General features: G+C 41.5%; 1 long non-coding RNA gene across 1 annotated transcript in view; it reads left to right on the top strand.

Annotated features, from left to right (window-relative positions):
* LOC116035113 overlaps positions 1-6,583 on the top strand; it is an 8,017-nt gene extending 1,434 nt beyond the window's left edge. Inside the window, exon 3 of the long non-coding RNA XR_004101270.2 lies at positions 5,139-6,583. This is a non-coding gene — a long non-coding RNA (uncharacterized LOC116035113). The remainder of the gene's footprint in view (positions 1-5,138) is intronic.
* The last annotated feature ends 1,534 nt before the right edge of the window (positions 6,584-8,117 follow it).

Genomic DNA, 8,117 nt, shown 5'->3' with positions numbered 1-8,117 from the left:
TTGATATTGACAGTTATGGGAGTATATGTCTCTGTTATCTGAATGGGAGGCCATTGTTTGTGTCATATCTTTCAGATTGTTCATTTTAATAATAATGGAACATTTCAATTGTTTTCAGCTCGAGAGGCTATTTTGTGTCTAAGGCCTGATGTTAATTAGGGAACAATGATTTAATAATTCACGCTCTTCTACCCTGCCCACTGACACTGTTCTCAGCTGCCCTGCATTACCATCTCAGCTTCATGGCATAATAAAAAAAAAAGATTCACACTACGCTGGCAGTTCATAACTGAGACAAAAAAAATTCCATTGTCCCAGGGTTCTTATAAATATCTAGAGGTTATGCTAATAGATATATAGATATGGGGCATAGCAGAATGGTTTGTGTGTGTGTGTGTGTGTGTGTGTGAGAGAGAGAGAGAGAGAGAGAGAGAGAGAGAGAGAGAGAGAGACTGTGAAGGCACGTCACATCACACTGTCAAGACAGGCCCTTCCTCTCCCCCGTACACTTGGAGAGGCTGGCAGTTACCCAGTCCTCCATGAGCGCACGCCGCGGACTGGTTCTGAACTGGTTCCCTCACTTGGGGCTAGCCTGGGACCAAACCCTGCGTCGCCTCTAATTAGAGGAGGCGCCCAGGCACAGGCATAACGAGCTGATGAATAATTAGAATTGGAGGAAATTGTGCAGCCAGGGTGGCAAATCTGGAGGGACAAGTGCTGAAAACAAGGCAAGCGGCATTAAGTCCACAGTCAGTCAAATCTGTGAACTTGGCCAGCGGCGTTAACACTAGGCCTGTGTGAAGAGGAATAAAGCTCCAGCACTGGTGGCCAGCCAAGGCCATAGTCAGACCCCCAGGGTCGATTAAGAGAAGCAAATAAGATGTGGGTGATAAATGAATCCATAAATTACCAGCGATGAATATTAATTCCACAGTGCTCTGGCATTGGGAGAATGCTAAACTATGTGCAAGGGGATTCAGATTGTTGATACCGTGATAGTATGGCAACATTTTTGAGGCGGGATGTCAGAATCCCAATAAATGATTGACAGACATGTTTGGTGCTGTTCTCACTTCCAACACCCATGCTGAGGAGAAATTAGCCTAGCCACTCTTTATGTGTGTAAGAAGTCATACCATTGGTCGTACTGTTTAACATTACCATACCTAATGCCTAAACATGGAAATATATTTTATACTTAATAGAATGTATATTGTAGCTCAGCTTTACAGTGCAGGCTCTCAAGGTGTTAATTTCCAAAAGTAGAATGCTGAATCATCGATGGAGTGGTAGTAAAGTAAGGTGACAGTAATAATGATGTGGTGTTAGCGGGCTAACATTTGACTGACACAGTTTGGGTCAGTCTTTTCCTCTCCCAAACATCCCCCTCATTATCATGCGCGGGGTTGAGACTGGCGCGAGAGGGGGTGAACAATCCTCCTGGGGGTCTTGATTGGGGTAGTAGCAGGGGAGTGACGAGGACATCCATGGGGGAGAATCCAAGGACTGTGCCCCTGTGACGATGCCCCGACAGCCAACATGGCTGCCTCGCGTTAATTAGTGCTGGCCTTCCCCAGTCACCAAGGTTATTCACATCCCTAGGTCATTTAACACGCTGCCTGCTTTCTGCTTGCTCTTTTCTCTGCCTGGCAGAGTGGAATCACGCCTGGTGACGCAGGGCATTAGACGTGTGACTTTCATGTTTTCACCTAATGTTTGGTGGCCTGTTTGTTTTGTCATGTGCTGCCAATATGTGAAGAAGTGACATGTTTGAATTCATCAAAGAGACATGACTTTTATTTCATGGCTTAAAATTACTTCAGACCTCATTTGTTCTTATAATAATCACCAAGGTTTTCTTTCATTGGGGTTTTGCCCTTGAAAACACCTCTTTCATATTGGCTGTATAAGAGTTATAAAGCTGTTGGCAAGGCGATCGCTTATAATAAAATATATCATGAGGAATACATTCCCTGATATTAGAGCAGTGAATTTGTGCTCATGGAAAAACATGATTACAAAAAGCATTGATTCCTATTGACACTACTCTGGGATGTTTTCAAAAAAAGACTTATAATGATCAGTGGAAACGCAGGTGATAAAGTAGTGTGTGTGCAAGGTCAAAGAAGGGACAGTATTCAGAAAACTGGATGTATCCAAGTGAAGCGTATACTCTACAACTTAGATTTTAAAGCCAGCATCTTCCTTTTTCAAGCTAATCACCGTTGTTTCTCTGTTCTCTGTTTTCTGTGTATCTTTCTCTCACTAAAATGATTTTTTCCTCAATTTCCCAATGCATTCACATAAGGCTAGCCTGTTTTTTTGTATATTATAGTCTTATTACACGATTTCTGATATCTGAAAATGTGGTTAAAATAATAAGCAGTCTTTGTGCAACGTGAAGCAGAAAACAGAACCAATTCATGCAATGATAAACACGACTTTTCCTCCTTTTTCCAATCTTCCAACTCATTTGAACTTAATGCTGCATTCATCATTTTGATAAGCATCAGCATGCAGCCAATATGGTCGTTGAGGAAGGCAGATAGGAGAGCGAGGCCAAAGCTCGTTAGGGCCACCTATTATAACATTTAGGAGTGTTCTTAATAGAAACATGCCTCAGAGCTGATGGCTTTTAAAAGGAGAGGAGTTTTTGGTTTCCGTGCAGCACGTCATATCATTAACCGCCAAAGGAGGAGTGCAGAGTGTCTCACATCCCTGCTTTCCGTCCCTTTTCCACATACATTAGTGTCCTCATGTCACATTTTATGTGTAGCGGAAGGGAAAACGCGTTGGTTCCCCAGCCGAATGTGGGCTAAGGGGAAAAAGCTAAGCCTTGGGCAATCAGAGCAGGGGAGAGTTGTGGCATTAATGGTGATGAGTAGTGATCACAGACTCTGGTCATTAGACTAATAAGACTGTATTTAAATTAGCCAGGGATGTTTTTCCTTTCTCTTTTTCCTCTTCCCCTCCTCCAGCCCCCTCCTGTTATTTTCATGGTCATGCATTAGAAAACTCAACCACGCATTTCGATGAGTTTCTCTCCCTTTATTTCCTTAACGAAAGAACTAATTAAGTGAAGCGCTCCTTCCTAATTAATAATTATTTTCCCTCTGTCATGCGGAAGAATCTGGGGCTCTTTGTACCTAACTTGTGATTTTTATGTTTTATTTTATTTTTATGATGAAACAGTACTGCAAAAGTCTGATAAAAACAAAATCTGATAGTAGAACATACACAGGGAGGAATACATTCTGCTAAATGAAATGTTTTGTTTTTTTTTCATTACCAAATGGAACAAATGACCATGACTTTCTACCAATATTTTATTTCCATTATAATAATTTAACTGCCGCTCTTTGAATCATCTTGTGATGTGACGTAAAATGACTCACCAACGTATTCATTATTGTTTCTCGGTCAGTTTGACTTATCGCTTCCTTATCCTCAACAATGTTTTCTTCTTCTTCGTCTATCTTCTTCTCTTTCTCTCAATCATTGGGCCTTGTAGAGATAAGATAATGGAAATGTGTAATAGTTTTTGTTCTATGTTTTTATCTGTCTGAGCTTACTGTAGTTGTGTACTTTGCACATCATTATGTATAAAGTGGGTGAGACCTGATGCATTTAATCCTCAAGTATTACACGGGTAGACACGTTCACACACCTAATCAGTAATGTGGTGTCGGCTGAGAGCAGTGATTTAATATTGATTATAAATTGCAGTGGTGTATGTTAAGTGTACCCCTCAACCACAATAAAACATGAAGTTCAATACTCCAAGATTTTACTATCTAACCAAAAAGACAATATTTTTGAAATGATCCTTATCCTCTCTGTAAGCCCATCACTTTCTATTATGGCTTATAATGCCACACATGAGTCGTGTTACTGCAGGTAGAAGCAGCATAAAGGTCTCTGCGGTCTGTCTGTGTTTAAGTCGTGCTTGGCCTGTGTGTACAGTGATCATGGCCGACAGTACCACTGGCTACGGTGTGATCAACAGGGTGCCTCCAGTGATAGTATCCTGCATAGGAGATGTGTTCCCGTCCAATTTCAGCCCAAACCCTTCTCTTTTAGATTTAAACTTGCTTCTCAGATGAACAGGCGTTTGGGCAAAGGCATAAGCTCCACCATGAGCTCACTTGTTCTGCTCCCTACAGCCTGATGCTTCAGGCGCTGGTGTGATTTTGCAGGCTGACAGTGACCCTGGCAGGGATGGGGTAGGACCTCTCTGGTCCTCTCCTCTCTGGAAATGTCCAGGGGGTGTGTGGGGGGATTTAGGGGAGGGTGGTTGCTGGGGGTCAGTTTATATTGTGCCTCACTGTGCCCTATTCAGCTCTGTGGTGACCTTGCAGGCCTGCTCTGCCCACTGGGGAGAGCAAAGGAAGGGGAAGTGGAGGGTCATGAACCCTCCGGTGCACGTGTTGGACGCAGATGCTAACACAGCCTGACGAGGGACTATTGGAAACATATTCTCCGGGCCCTCACCACTTTAGCCTGCTCTTTCCTTCTCTTTCTGTGTTTTTCTCTGACCTGATGGAGCTAAGCAGTGATAGCTGACCTTTTCCCTGACACTGAATTGTTCCACCCAGCACCGTAGGATCACTGTTTACGCACCCCCGGCTAAGCCCTTAGGGAGAAAAGTGTGCTGCCTACAACACATAAGCACTTGCAGACTCTCTCTCTCTCTCTCTCACACACACACACACACACACACACACACACACACACACACACACACACACACACACGCACACACACACACGCATAACATACACATACACACAGATCTCACCAAAGTGGACTGTCTCATAATGAGCGCTCTCCAGCTTCCTCTGTGTAAGTCCTTTGTTTTTGAAAATTATAAGTTCACCCAGGAGACAACTGTGGAGAAATGTCTGAATACATAATTAACAATGTCTTATTGTGCTGAACCAATGGGGAATCCTCATATATTCACAATCTGACACATGCTCAGGGTATCATGTGCTGGATTTGTTTCTGCAAGCTCATATATTATTTGTTCCAGATACAGTGTCTGAAAAACAGTGTCACAAATGTGTTTCATTGTTTGCACCGTACCTCCCCAGAAAGCCAACGTTTAAAGTTCTTTTGTGCTTTTGTTTGTTTGTTAGAAATCTCATGATGTTCACTGCCAAGACAAGAGGGATCTCCATCAAAGGGCAGCAGGAGAGTGGATGGATGGAGTAGTGTGTGTGATGCTCCAGTGCTTCACCACAGTCCTGTAATCTCCCATCTGGAATGAGTAAATCAAGACTCTGTATATGCTCAACTCTGCAGCCCTGACAGATTTATACAGTGCAAACTTGTGTTTCTAGGGCTCCAGAGGCAGAGAAAATGTAAACTTTTTAAAACAGTTTATCACAGGGACCAATGTTTTTTCGAAGGCTGCGGATCATAAACGCTTTGGGTGAGAAATTGGTTGTTTTCAGGGTTTCAGATTCACCTTTATGAGTTGGTGTCATTTTAGTATAGGCATGGACATACAGTTGGGTTACTTACTGCCCAATATGTATTTTAAGAGAGGTGAACTTGATGCTCTTAATTCGATGTCATATACAAGTTTTTTTCCCTATGTAACTGCCTATCATGTATCTTTTCTAGTGCTCCGTATAAATTATCCAACACAAGACTATTTGTTTGAACATATACAGAGATTCTAGCTTTCAACACAGTAGATGGAAACATTTAAAAGGCTTTTTGGCTTGGTGGCTGTTTCCCTTCTCTTCCACAAGTTCGAGGTCACAACTTTAAACTGAGCGTGCGTCGTGTTTGGTGTCAGGGTTGGGGCGATTGAATGGCGGCGGCAGGGGAGCTGACATCTAACATGAAGGTTAAGTGACAGGCGGGGCACAATAAGGTCAGCATCAGCGTGTCACCCTTCCAGACCTCTCAGGAACAGAGCGGCAGGAAAAGGCCCAGTCAACTGCTTGCAGATGTGTCTGGACGCATGTTTCACTGACAAACACGAGGCAGGCGCCGCTCTCTGATGTTACCACTGGTCACTTCTAATCTGCATCTCACAGGCAAAGAGAGCTGCAACACTCCAGTCAGGGTTAGTGTGTATAATCTCAGACACCCAACTCAACTGACTTTAGCCTTTGACAGAATATTTTGACCAATCTCCTGATAGCTTACATATTTAGTTGAGTTGAGTAGCTCAAGCACTATGACAACTTATGCAAGTGTTGTTGTAATGAATGTACTTAATGTACTGTAATGCAGGACTTTGAATTGCTGTCCTATCTGTGTTGATCTTCTTTTTTTTTTAATGTAAATGACAAAATCTGTTCCTTACGCCCATGTTAACAAAAGATGCTTTACAGCACTGTACATGCACTCTTCAAAGCACCACTGCATCTCTGACAGCTGTTTTTAATGCATTTTTTTATAAACACTCAAACCTACAGCATGGCTTCCCTGAGGAAAGGCAACTTTGCAAAAGAACCGATACTTAGCTTAACTCAGATGTTTTTTTGGCGTTAAGGATGACAGTAAAATTATACAATTTTTAAACAAGTTATTCAATAAAAACAGTATGTTGTGGGGACAATTCAGCCGCACCTTGACATTGGTAGGGACAAATTGTACTTTTTACTCTACAACATTAAATATGTCTTAGGCCTACATAGAAATGATCCAGTAATATAATATACAATATATATTCATGTGACTTTCTGAAAGGAGCCATTCTGCAGAATGAGTACTTAGATTTTTGGCACTTTGCTGATAATACTACTTTTACTTTAGTAAAGTTTGAATGCAGGACTTTTACTTATAGTATTTTTACACTTGTGATTTTGCTACTTTTACTTAAGAAAATAATCAGAGTACTTCTTGCACCACTTAGTATACCAACATAATAGCTTCTTTATTACAACAGTCCAGGGAAATATTGAACCCAAGGTAGTCTTGCATTGCTAGACCTTACTCCACAGTGCTGCAGAGTAAGGTCTGGCCCCTCCACACATACACTGAAAATTCTGAAAAAAATGCTCTGGGTTGTTTGCATTTCTTTAAACCAATCACAATCATCATGGGCGGCGCTAAGTTTTGGCCGCAACGATGGTGGATTTACAAAATGTTTTCAGAAAGGAACTTGTTTTTGCACCTCGCAAAAGAAAATGCCACATACAATATTAAATGAAGTTAACTTTTCAGACAATACAGTAATGTGAGCTATTTAAATTAGCTACATTAGACACATGGTTAAACGTAATTTGCTCTTACCAGTGTATCGCTGTGTGTATTTTGTCAATAGCAAATCCCCGCCAATCGGTGCCAAAACATCCCAGAGTGAGAGTAAATGCTGTAAACTTCAGAATTGTAAGTTGTAAATATTTACAATCATTCCCCAGAAGAACCAAGCAGACCTGCCTTGTTGCACGATCCACATTTTCTTCAAAACTTGCCATTTTCAGCGTATAGCTTGCTAACTCGAAGTTTGTTGTGGTTTCTCGAAACGCACTAAGTTTTGCATTGTGAGGGACATCTGGTAGAACATCCGGCGCTGCCAGTAAATGAACTGTTGTCGATCCAGACTAAACCCTAGGTAGATAAGTCCTTTCACCACTTTCTGGAATTAATATTATAATAATAATAATAATAATAATAATGTAAGGCAACATGTTCACTCAGGAATTATTTAACTATCCTAAAGGTTTTCTCAATTGACAAATAAAATCCATGTTAAGGGGCAAAGTTGATTTCTTATTATTTTTTACTAATACGTATAGGAGAGAGTCACACTTAATGGCAAGAAGTCACTTGTTTTCTAAGTACTACAATTTAATCTAAGCACCCCTATAGTACAGGGCCTCTGTGGTGCCAAGGCTCGGGTAAGACAGATACATTTCTGAAGTAGTAAGATTTAGTAATTGGACAACAAGTAGAGAGACAATGGGAATGGTGGAGTACATTAACTAAAGCACAAGTGACATTACGGTAAGAAACCAGCAGAAACCGACGAGGGCAGGCAGGCTAAAGCAAAGCTTTAGTAAGTAAAGCAAAAACACTCCACTTAGTGATCACTTAATTGAAGGGAGACATCAAACTGCAAGGAGGGACAGGTGGGACAACTCTGTGATCTAAAA

This window comes from Sander lucioperca, chromosome 1, assembly GCF_008315115.2.
Source record: "Sander lucioperca isolate FBNREF2018 chromosome 1, SLUC_FBN_1.2, whole genome shotgun sequence".
In the NCBI taxonomy this organism is placed as follows: domain Eukaryota; kingdom Metazoa; phylum Chordata; class Actinopteri; order Perciformes; family Percidae; genus Sander; species Sander lucioperca.
This window is presented reverse-complemented; position numbering and strand designations above follow the sequence as displayed.